This window comes from Coenobita brevimanus, chromosome 72, assembly GCF_032717465.1.
Source record: "Coenobita brevimanus isolate Jiangsu-jjx chromosome 72, ASM3271746v2, whole genome shotgun sequence".
In the NCBI taxonomy this organism is placed as follows: Eukaryota; Metazoa; Arthropoda; class Malacostraca; order Decapoda; family Coenobitidae; genus Coenobita; species Coenobita brevimanus.
Genome location: NC_137025.1, coordinates 7,066,521 through 7,078,648, shown reverse-complemented (window position 1 = coordinate 7,078,648; position 12,128 = coordinate 7,066,521). Strand labels below are relative to the sequence as shown.

Here is a 12,128-nt window from a genome sequence, read left to right as displayed (position 1 = left end):
GCAACAGACCAGAAAAAATACCTGGTACTGGATTGTCTTGAGAAGAGACTACCAGGTCAGTGGACTTCCTACTGCCTGAAAGCAATTGAGTGAAGAAGGCTGACTCAAGCAAGGATGGAACACAGTCTTTAAAAATCGAAGGTCCGCTATGTTAGTCTATTACCACTGTAAAAAGTTAGCATTATAAGCAACTGCTACAGTACTGGGTATACCAGTAGTTAACATATGCTTTCTTAAAAAACATAAAATTGTTGCCTTTGAAAATTTACAGCTGGAAATAGGGGCCTAACTTGGGAAACAGACCTCTTCCAGAAGTCTTGTGATCTGTGATGAGGTAACAGAAGTAACACGCCCAACAGTTATGAATACTATGTGCTACTGCAAGCAAACTACAGTACTACGGTATTCAGTAAGAAACTTGTGAAAACACTTATCTACTGTTCAAGAATTTTTCTTGAGATTCATTAATTGGCTATAAAACTTGACATATTTAATGGTTTCTTGAACTAGAAGAAAACCTCTGGCTTGTCAACCAGCACAATTACCTAGAGACAGTACTGCATCATGTACAAAGAGGCACCTCCAGCTAAAGTAGGGTACCAAATAGATGCTGCCTTGTCAATGACTAGCCTACAATACTTACGTTCCCTCATTCTACAGGTAAAAGGACTTATATCTTTTTAAAGCTGCATTACTATAACACTGGCCTCCACACATCACTTGCTTTTACTCTCAGTAAAAGGTATCCACAGGTTTCACTACCTACCAGTTCACCATTTGTCACTGTTCGCATCTCATATGTTGTTTTGCTATGTGCTTGTTTAACCACACCCTGATTTCACTACTCTGACTTATTACTACTATAATTTCCTAACAACTCTATATGGTACCCACATTAAGAACTGCAATAAATTCACATCTATAAACTGGATCAATAATATCTGTGGTACAGTACTGTAAAATAATGTAAAAGAAAGGATGACTAGAGTTATTCCACATAATTGCTAATACTATACCTGAAAAAAACAGATGACTGAAGTTATTCCACATCATTACAGTATTATACTTATCAATGCCACTGACTGAACTCAGGCACAGGTACCAGTATTTTGTTCAGGCTAATACTAAGCAGTTTTGCTTGGTTCAGGGAAAACCTTGCTATAAGAGGGTTCAAAACTATCTCCACTGATAATTTTGACTGCTGAAATGTCCATCACTTAACAAACTAGGCCGTATTATACATCTGTGATATTCCTTATTACCATACCTGTGGTTACCGTATGTTAGTGAAAAATTATAAATTCAGTTATTCAGTCACAATTTTCACATTCAACCCTATGAGCAACCATGAGATTTAGATCAGTATAAGCACATAATTCTGCTTATGTATGTCAACAGCCTCTGCTTCTTCCAGTAGGCCTAGGTGCTATACCAAGAGAGGCTGACATCTGCTCTGCCACTTTCCCATCGATATGTCTGCTTAAACTACAACTCCCAAAGTAGCTGACATTATATGCAGTAATCCCAATGAATGTGCAAGCAAGGTAAAGAATCTAAGTTATAAAAAAAAAAAAAAAGCATCCCTCCCTTCATTATGCTACCTTAGCCCCTTCAATCTGAGGGCACATTTTTTTTTTTTCTGCTCTCTAGCTACAGATTTTATTCAGCTTAGGGGAGATGTCTTGGAGTGAAAGGATTAATTAGGGCTATACCCAACCCCTTCAGCTGGAAAGGTTTCACAAAATGAATATAATCATCTTTTTTTTTGTGTGTGTGTGTGTGTCCGACTCTGGGCATAGGCTTCACAGCCTGCTATCAAGGCCCAGCAGTCCTCCTACATACCATACACCTCTACATGTCACCACTGAAGGTATCATGGATAAAATGAAAAGTATGCTGTCGGAGTGAAAGGTTTAACAGTAGGCATTAAAGTCCAAACATTTTGATACAATCCTTGAAAGAAGTTACAAATAACACTTGTGTAAAAGCTGTTAATTTTCAGAAACAATGTATACTCATGTAGCCATAAGTAACACCAAATGAAACCACTTCATGGCAAACCCAACTCACCAGGGGGCAAAATGTTCAATTATCAAAGTTTGAGGGAGAACCAATATCTCAGAGGCAGCGAAACCTTGGGATTCCCAAAACCTTATGTAAAACACTAGTCAGTCACCTATTTTATAAAAAAAATAAATAAATAAAAAAATAAATAAAAAATTGCTAAGTATACCTGGTCCAATAACTGGAAATGAATATAATCAAAACTAAACACATCAGGTAAATCCATTGGCTCACTAACAAACAAACTGAAAACTGTCTATCTCTGATGCTTTGAAGGAAGGACAAAGACAGGTGAATGCAGTTTTCCCATGACGCACTTCCCTTCTGCAAAAATAAATCTTCATTGTAAGATGTAAGTGATCCCAAGGAAGGCTACTTTGTGACTCTCAATCCAGTGGGCTAATGTTAAACAATAGCCTAACTTACCGTATGTATCATCAGACACAATCATGTAAAGTTAAACCTAGTGCAATTTCTGGACATCACTCAATATTCTTCCACAGAGACCTACAAACTAATTAAGTTACGACATACGATAGAATCACATACTGTTTTTAGGAACTTACGGTCAAGAGTGGTGGAGAATTTTTAACGAGAATTAGCAAACAACTGAAAACTAAGTAGGACCATCAGGATTAGTCTCTAATATACATGCAATTATTCTAACAGTAACACAGGGTACCGACTGCATCTGCTACCTTTTTAGCCCGCAACCTCTTATACTGAACCCTTGAAAGCCGCTGAAATATTAAAAAATAAGTGTCATTTTCCCATTGAAGTGGGTGAGGCTCCCGAGACAAACCAGAAATTCACCAAGCAACAACCATTATCTGAGGGCCACCAATTATTTCTCCAGCGTGGGTCCCGAGCTGCAACATATTATTACCTTAGGATGAATGTTGGCGCTGGTCTAGACGTACATCCACAAGTATTTAGTCAGGAAAATGAGGCGAAATAGATGGATTTAACCACGGTATCACTCGAGCACTGACCTCCACAACACTGACCTACTCAAAGTCTATACTACTTTGATGCAAATTTTTCATCATTATTATGGTTATGCTTACCTTGTTATCTTATACAGGTCAAGTATTATTAATATTATATCAAAGTGGGCGAAGATGTTGAAAGGTATTTTCAAAACGAGAAACCAATAACATGTAGGAATGTTCATTTGGCCTACAGGGTTTCGGTTATGAAACGCATCAGTAGAAAAAGTTTGAACATCCTATAGTATATACAGTCCTTTTATGAAGTCACGAAATTATAATACAACAAGAATAATGCACATAAATAAAACACCCTAATAAACCCTCAAAACAATTAAATAACTAGGCGAACACTTTACTGACCATTAATCTACTTAATTTCACCAGCAGTTATTGAAGGGAGAATGCAGTATTAGTTTAGTTTTACGGTTAATCATACATTTTTAAAAGCTTATGTTTAACACCACTTTTCCAAATCGTGCACTGAATAGGTAAGGATATCAAACACCAGCGTCTTCAAGATATGAATGATGATTTCCTCAAGATTTCAAATATCTTCCAAACCATAGACTGTTACATCTTAATTACTTCATTTCTGGTGGTTTTGATTTAAACAACTTATATACTTAATAATTTTTTCTAGAGTTAAAAACTGTCTCATCGGCAGGTAGCGTGGCCGAGCGGTCTAAGGCGCTGGTTTAAGGCACCAGTCTCTTCGGAGGCGTGGGTTCGAATCCCACCGATGCCAGGAGTTTTATGAGGACAGTAAGTTTCATAATACAACAGTAAATAACGTGAGCAGTGTTGTTAGGGTTCGTTAACTGTAAAATATATGACAACTCAATTTCTCCCTCATGTGAAACTCATGCAATGAAATGAATGAGCTTCAACTTGTGTTTCAAGGTCAATTCAGTTCAGTTGGTATGTGAATATAATGCCTTTGAAACAGCATTTCCTGATGTGTTATTATTATCGCTCTCCTTAAGCAAGGCAGGACGCTAATGTTTTTGCCACCCACCCAGCCCGCGCGTTGTGTGTGTGTGTTCTCATTATATCTCATGAAAGGCTTGAGCTATCAACATGAAACCTTCAGGGTATCAAGATATGACCAAAATCTTGAACGAGTTCGAAAATGGGCACTCGAGGTCAAGGTCACCAAAATGGTTGCCAAAGGTCAACTAGTTTTTATCTCCCGCTTTCAGCACCAATATATCTCATGAGCGGCTTCAGCTATCAACCTGAAACCTTCAGGGTATCAAGATATGGCCAAAATCTTGGAAAAATTCGAAAATGGTCACTCGGGGTCAAGATCAAGGTCACCAAAATGGCTGCCAAAGGTCCACTACTTTTAATATGGATTGACATTTTGTGAAACACGGTGACTGAGTTCCGTAGAGTTTTGCGAATTATCTTCACATTTGTTTTTTAAGCAGCTTGTAACTTGCCCAACAGCATATTCTGGCGGGCGATTAGCATTCGGCTCCCGAATGCTTTTCTTTCATTCTTTCCTGCTTGTCTTCTTTCTATTTTCTTTCTTTCTACGATCTGCACTTTTTTTTTCGGTTATGTTGCTGAACTTTCCCTTATTTTCCAAAAAGTTGTGTAGTGTTCTCTTTGTCTCTTCTACACTGTCGTTGACGAATAAAATTTTTCCTATAACTTGTTCCTCTTCTTCATAATGTTGTTGAAACTTTGCACATTTCTGTCTTTCTGCTGCATAGGCTGGGCACCACATAATGAAGTACTTCTGGTCTTCTCTTCTCCAAACATATCACAACTTGTCTTCATTTTTAAACCTACTTCTAGCCTTCAAACTCAGATTGTTTGTCCTGCACTTGAACATTATTACTGAAGCTAATCTATTGTCATACACTCCTTCTTGTCCCTAATCTCTTTTCTCCATTCTTGATTATATTCTCAAACTTGTTTTTTCACCCATTTCCTGTTTCCACACCTCTGTGTTCCAATCTCTCTCTCTCTCTCTCTCTCTCTCTCTCTCTCTCTCTCTCTCTCTCTCTCTCTCTTAAATTTCTTCACAGGTTGCATTACTTATACTTCCACTCTATTCCTGCCCCTTTAATACAGAGTTTTAATAAGTTCATTCAGCCACTTACTTTTTTCTTGCTCTCTCATTTCATCAGTTATACTCCTTATGAAGTCATTACCCTCACCACTTAATATTTGCTTTAAGTATTTCAACTGTCCTCTCCATGAAGCTGCAGATAAATTATATCTCACAAAACAGACTAGCTGTGCGTAAAGGGAACTGATGCTTTTCATCAGGGCTTTGCTCTAAGCTTTCCGGTCAATATCGCGGGTAGCCTGTAGCGCAGTGGTCAGAGCGTTCGGTTCGTCCCGGGTTCAATTCCCGGCAGGACGAGACAGACGGGCGGCCTCCTAACACCCGTAACCCCTGTTCACCTAGCAGTGAATAGGAACCTGATGTAAGTGGGCAGTTGTGAGGTTCCATCCAGGGAGTACTGATTTGGATTGTGCACTCTGGGTGGCCCTTGGGCCAGTCTGTCACAGTGAAATAAGATGGAAAGATAAGTAAATAGAGAGGAAAAGTCCTATTACTTAGAGGGTGCTGACAGACCTACCCTCGCCCAGATAACCTACTAAGTCACCACTTTTGCGTGGTCAGGGAGTCACTAATTTATATCAATACGAAGTTGTAATTCATGCATCAAATCAGCTGCAATGATAATAATAATAATAATAATAATAATAATGATAATAATAATAATACAGTAACAACAATAACTTTGCAAGTAAGTGGGGTGCCCACCATCCGCTCGATGTAGTGCCGTTTACACTGAGTGACAAGCTAAACGGTTTCCTGTAAAAGTTGGGTGGTAACCATACAACAATGGAGCTTGGTGGTTTAGTGAGTTAAGGCACGAACCGAACTGAACCTGTGAGAGTTTACGTCTGGGGATGGCTTGGGCCATACTGTCCACATAACACTATTCATGGGATAAGAAGCCTAGCCCAGTTCTCTTACGGTCTGACGCCTCCCCCCCCCACAAAAAAAAAGTTTGATGATGGATAACTACTGCTACTACTACTACTACCATCATCATCATCATAATCATCATCACTGTATTACTGGAGGCCCCTGACGGCGAAATGAGAATATGAAAGTATGTCATGAAGCAGACTTGAAAATTTAAGGAAAAGTTTGATATGGATAGTTTCAAATGACAAGGAAACCCAAACGACGAACAGTGTGAAGGGTAACGAATACATTCTGACAGGAACAACGCTTCAGCTTTCTGCAGTGTAAAGTTTCGGCGACTGTGGAATATAAGGAACTGAACGACAGTCATTGTCGATCACGAAAGAAAACTGTCAACCCCGATGAAGTACAGCACCATGTATGAACAATATCTTAGCTATATTTCCCAGGAACTGAACCCGGATCCGTCAGGGGACAGGTCTAGAGGTATGCACCTTAATCTGTAGCTTGTTTATCCTAATGTCGATTCCTGGTATATACAGCGTTATTGAACCGAATATTGTGTTTAAGAATTTGTTAAGCATTATTCTTTCACGATCACGAGTTCTTCGGCGGAAGGGAGTGCACTTAGAAAATGATGATGCTAATAATAATAATAATAATAACAACAACAACAACAGTATTAGTAGTAGAGGTAGTAGTAACACAAAAGTCATTGCATATTATGCTACTGAGACGATGTGACAGCTACAGAGTAGTGACCCCCAGTGATACAGAGCACCCTAGCGCGACTGGTCCACCTTGACGAAAATCGTTTCAACTTAGATGCCGGCCATGGGTATTTAGACTATAAGGTCAATTTAACTAATAGCCAAGGAAACTCACTGCTGCATCACAGTTAAGGCTTATCCAAAGTCTTGCAACCTCAACTAATGGGGTCCACGGCTCACTAACACCCCTCAATCCGGCGAGGTATTTTTATTTTATTCTGATTTCTGTTGTACTCAGTAGAGGCAGTTCGAAATGGAGGGGTTACCTATAGCCCTTATCAACCCCTTAAGTACGAAATGCCTTTCCTAACCTCAAGAGAATTATCTAGGAGTTGCAAGGATTAAAAAAAAAAAAACACGTCACCGGATACAAGGGATTAAGCACAACGTTCGCTTCTTTACCTGTTACACCTCCCAAGAATATGATCCAGGATTGTCAGCCATGAGGTGACTTGCTATGGTGCTTCTTGTGACAGGCTAGTTTGCTTCCTGTTACAGGCTAGTGTGCTTCCTGTTACAGGGTACGGTGCTTCCTGACAGGGTAAGGTGCTTCGGGTGCTTCCTGTGACAGGCTGAGATGCTTTTTGTGACAGGCTAGGGTGCTTCTTGTGACAAGCTAGGGTGCTTCCTGACATGCTAGGGTGCTTCATATCATAGGACAAAGTGCATCTTCTCTTATTATGGTTACAGATATCGCTGGGAATAAGAAACTGGATTTCCGGACTATAATGCTGTAAATGCACAAAGGAAAATAAATAAAATATAAAAAAACAATTATTGCATATACAGTAATCAAATTTTGTGACATCACAAATCTGTGATATGGTGCAGTAGAGAAGAAAGCGAGGGACATGTCCCAAGCGTTAAGTGGACGCACAGAAATACCTCTCGATATCCTGTCTGTCTCTTCCTCTGCCTCTGACCACAGTGTATTCGTACTCCCTGTCTTGGTTTTCTTTTATAGTGCGTTCGGGATGTTGAACTGGTCTTGATACTGATTTTCCTTTGGAATGGTCATCTCGCAGCCTTCTAGTTATATATATATATATATATATATATATATATATATATATATATATATATATATATATATATATATATATATATATATATATATATATATATACTATGCTGTGATAGAGTTAGGAAGAACTCTATGACTGACAAAAGTAAAAACGAAAATAGGTTAACGACACTTATATATATTTGCACTAAGCGTTTTTTTTTTTTTCTTTTAAAGTTTCTAACACAAACTACAATATATAATGGAAAAGTGACAACACCCCCCCCACACACACATGTAATCACTATAAAGCAACACAGAAAGGGAATATGAATACAAGACAACATTGATGTCCTGTCCAACCAATTATTATTTGATTTTATTTCTTTGTTGTCAGTACAAGAAACGTAGCATGGAATGTCATAACGCCAGGGGTGGATCAGGGAAAAAAATCAGGGGGGTTCCAGTGCCGTAGCCAGGTTTCGACGTATGGGGGGCCGAGGTGGGATCAAGCCCTGTACTTTTTTGGGGGGGTGGGGGGTGGAGAATGCTACACATTGTCAACAAATTAAATAACCTGAAATTTCATATGAGGGACCAGTGGGAGGCCAATGGGCTGACTGGGGTGGGGCGCCTAGGGCGCCCTTGGGCCCACCGCAGCTACGGCACTGGAGATTCTACAAACCGTCATAGCTAAGTCCGTCGTACATATCTAAACAAAATGGCGCATTTTAGACATAACTCCGTCAGAATCTCGTATGGTCGACCATAAACTCCTATGGACGACCATAATAAGACGCGCGATGGTATGTTCGGGTTCACCCTGTCTTAACGCCGCCTATGACCGTCAGAAGTGTGTCAACATGGCCGCACCACAGCAAGCAGATCCCCAGCCGAGGAATATTTTCCGAAGAAGGGACGTGCTTAACGAGCTCAGTGATGCTGAGCTTATCAAGAGATACCGGCTAGACAGGTATATTAAATAATAAATAATTAAATATAATAAAATAATAATCATGGGATAGGTAAAGTTTAGACTGGTCGAAAAAATAATACTTTAGGTTAAGGTTAGTGTAAAAAAATATGAAAATATTAAATAAACCAGAAACAAATTATAGAAATATATAACTCAACCTAACCCAGATGAACTGGTTATTGTCCCATTGCTGTCCATAGCAATGAACATTTTCTTTAACTTTCTTTGGACTTAAGAAAATATTTGTAATGTAGGTTAAGTATATTATAATAAATAATGATATGAATAAAATATATATATATATATATATATATATAATAAAATTTAACCTAACCAAGTTTAGCCTAGCCAACAAAAAAATACTAATATGAAATTAGATGAAATTAATAAGGTAGGTTAAAGTCAGACAGTGTTTTTGGTTACACACTTTTCAACGGGAATACGTTTAGCGCATTTTCTCACAAACGAATTCCTATTTTACTATGTCTAACTTCCCCAAAAGTCGTAATATGAAGTTAAAACAATTTAAATCCAAGAAAATAATGCCAAGAACCTATTTTATTCCATAAATTTAAAGTTGACAAATTGTGAGCGGTGCGTTCTAGCAGCTGACGGTGTTGTTGGATTAGTGAGGTATGGCCGACGACTTCCGACGGCCATAAGACTGACTGTCATAAATTTGCTTAGCTATGACGGTTAGCTAGGGTCGACCATAAGCACTATGCAGAATACAGGCCCTGCTGAACCATTCTTCTATAGTAAATCGCGCGCTTCTAACGCATGTCAAAAGAGGCACAAGGATCCTGGAATTTCCCCTAAAAAAAAAAAAAAGTGCATTCTGATGTTATTTGGATGGCTAATAACTGATTTTTCAGTATTGGTCGAAAAGATAATTTTCGACATCAAAATACAATTTCGGGAACCTACAAAATTTCATTTCCAGAAAAAAACTGTTTATTTATCAAATTAAAAATGATACAGTGGCAAAACTTTACACAGGATTTTGTTAATTTGAATGTCCTGGAAATCTCGTAGAGTAGATGAGCTGTTGTTTCTAGAGCTCGTGTTTTAAGGCAGTGCAAAACTTTTCGGAAAGTGACAGATTAAGTGGGTTTCAATGGCACCCAGAGACCCCCCCCCCATCCGCCACTGAATAAAAAAAAATAAAAATTCTTTACCAAATGGGCGCGGCGGTTCCACCTATATTATAATAAACTCACGATTTCAAGGTAAGTAATTTTGGTACATATGCAACACAGATAGTTAACTGCTGAGTTGTGACTACAAGAAGTGATTAGAAAAAGACAGAATATACTTATTTTGAGATATTTAAGGAAGCGGCCTGGTCGCCCGCAGCAATGTTTACTGCATTGTCTACAAACCACCGCTGTGACCGCTCCGATTGGATGTGTCAGTGTATCTCGTGACAAAGCTATGGGAAACTTAATGATTTAACCAAACCTCACTCGCTTTTGACAGCCATCTCTCTAATTTAAAAATGCGCTTTAGGAACGTTAAATATGGCCGGCTACTGGCAGACGTCGCCTAAATTTTTACGGATTGTAAATCCTCATTTTTAGCTTTCAGAGTTAAGTTTATAAAAATGTCCAGTAGCTGGGGTAATCCAGAAATAATAACAAGTAATCCATGAGACTCTCATTTCAATGGGAAATATAGAAAGGCCGGGTCTGTTTAGTAAAATATTAAGAAAGAGTAACCCTACATTATAAGTAAGCTACCCTTAAAAGAAATGCATTGTGTTCTCTAATACAAGAATTCAAGTGAGAGAAAACGAAATCGGCACGAGGAAAAGAATCATACATGTTGAAATGTCTCTAGTGTGTTGTTTTCTTGCCTTTTCTCTCCTTGAAGTTGCGAATAACAATGTCTATCTCAAAATATACTGGCTGTGAACAGCTTTAAACGAAGGTTTCTGTCTGCCTTATTTACTCCATGTGCACAGACAACTGACGCGGGTAGCCTGTGGCGCAGTGGTCAGCGCATTCGGTTCACAACCGAAAGGACCTGGGTTCGAATCCCGGGCAGGACGAGACGGATGGGCGGTCTCCTAACACCCGTAGCCTCTGTTACCTATACAGTCAATAGGAACCTGGTGTAAGTGGGCAGTTGTGAAGTTCCTTCCAGGGGGTGGTGGGTTGGACTGTTCTGCCTGAGTGATGACCTACCGTCAGTCTGTCACCATGAGTACTTGAAGAATAAGCAGTTGATGTATAAGCAACCCTCTGAGAAATAGACAGGTGAAGACCTAACACTAGGGGAAGCTGACAGGCCTGTCCCTGGCTCAGGGTTCCAGCCAGCCAATTCACCACTTTTATATTGTCAGGAAATCACTAATTGATATTAATTAGAAGTTATATTCTTAAAGACAACCGCTACATTATTATTATTATTATTATAGGTGCCTTTGAGCAAAGACAGTTAAGGCTTTTATTAAAGGAGAGAGAGAGAAGGGTGGGGGGAACTGAAGCAGACGCATGGTTTTGGTCAAATTTTCACATATTTTAGAATGAGGAGAGAAAACCACAAGAAGTGTGAAGAGCAACGAATAAATACTGCCAGCCACGAATAATTCATATTGTCTATGTGTGTTTACTGTATATATATATATATATATATATATATATATATATATATATATATATATATATATATATATAGGTGGGGCCCTCACCATCCACTCACTCTATGTAGTACTGCTTTCGGAAGCCTGCCCTTTCCTCCCTTCCTTCTTTCCTTCCTTCCTCTCCTGTCTTTCATTCTGTCATTTTCCTTCTGTCTACTGGTGATTCTACACTGAGTGACAAGTCAAATGGCTTCCTGTACACCAGGAAGCCATTGACAACGCTGGGTGGTGACCTTATAACCGAATAATGGCGCCTGGTGGTTTAGTGGGTATTTAATGTGTTCCAGTCGGATTGAGCCGGTGCAGGTTTATATCCAAGGGATGGCTGGGGCTTATTGCTCACATGATGCCACTCAGGGATGGGTGAGGCTGGTCATTTTCATCCTACATGTCAGAACAAATTTGCCTAACCCTGGGCTCCTACGCTTCTCATGGGGCAACACAGGATTAGATGAATTTATTTTTATTTAATTATAGCGGAGACGTGTCGTTTTGAAGATAACTGAAGTTGTTGTATATGCTACCTTCATTTACAATAGTCTCCCCTAAAAGTGATCTGGTGACGGAAAAATTGAGAGAGAGAGAGAAAGCGTCCCAGAAGCGGACGTAATAACTTCAGGAGGTGATTTCTAAGGTCATTCTCAGACAAGTATCCTACGAACATAGCCTACAATATGTGTGATTAGCCATTGTCGTGGAGTAAAGTGTATTTAAGGTTTGAAT

At 39.1% G+C, this 12,128-nt stretch overlaps 2 non-coding genes across 2 annotated transcripts; both read left to right on the top strand.

The window, feature by feature from the left end:
* The first annotated feature begins 3,719 nt into the window (after positions 1–3,719).
* TRNAL-AAG (transfer RNA leucine (anticodon AAG)) lies at positions 3,720–3,801 on the top strand. The gene has a single exon. It is a non-coding gene; the product is annotated as a tRNA-Leu (tRNA).
* A 6,938-nt stretch (positions 3,802–10,739) lies between these two features.
* On the top strand, positions 10,740–10,812 carry TRNAV-CAC (transfer RNA valine (anticodon CAC)). The gene has a single exon. It is a non-coding gene; the product is annotated as a tRNA-Val (tRNA).
* The last annotated feature ends 1,316 nt before the right edge of the window (positions 10,813–12,128 follow it).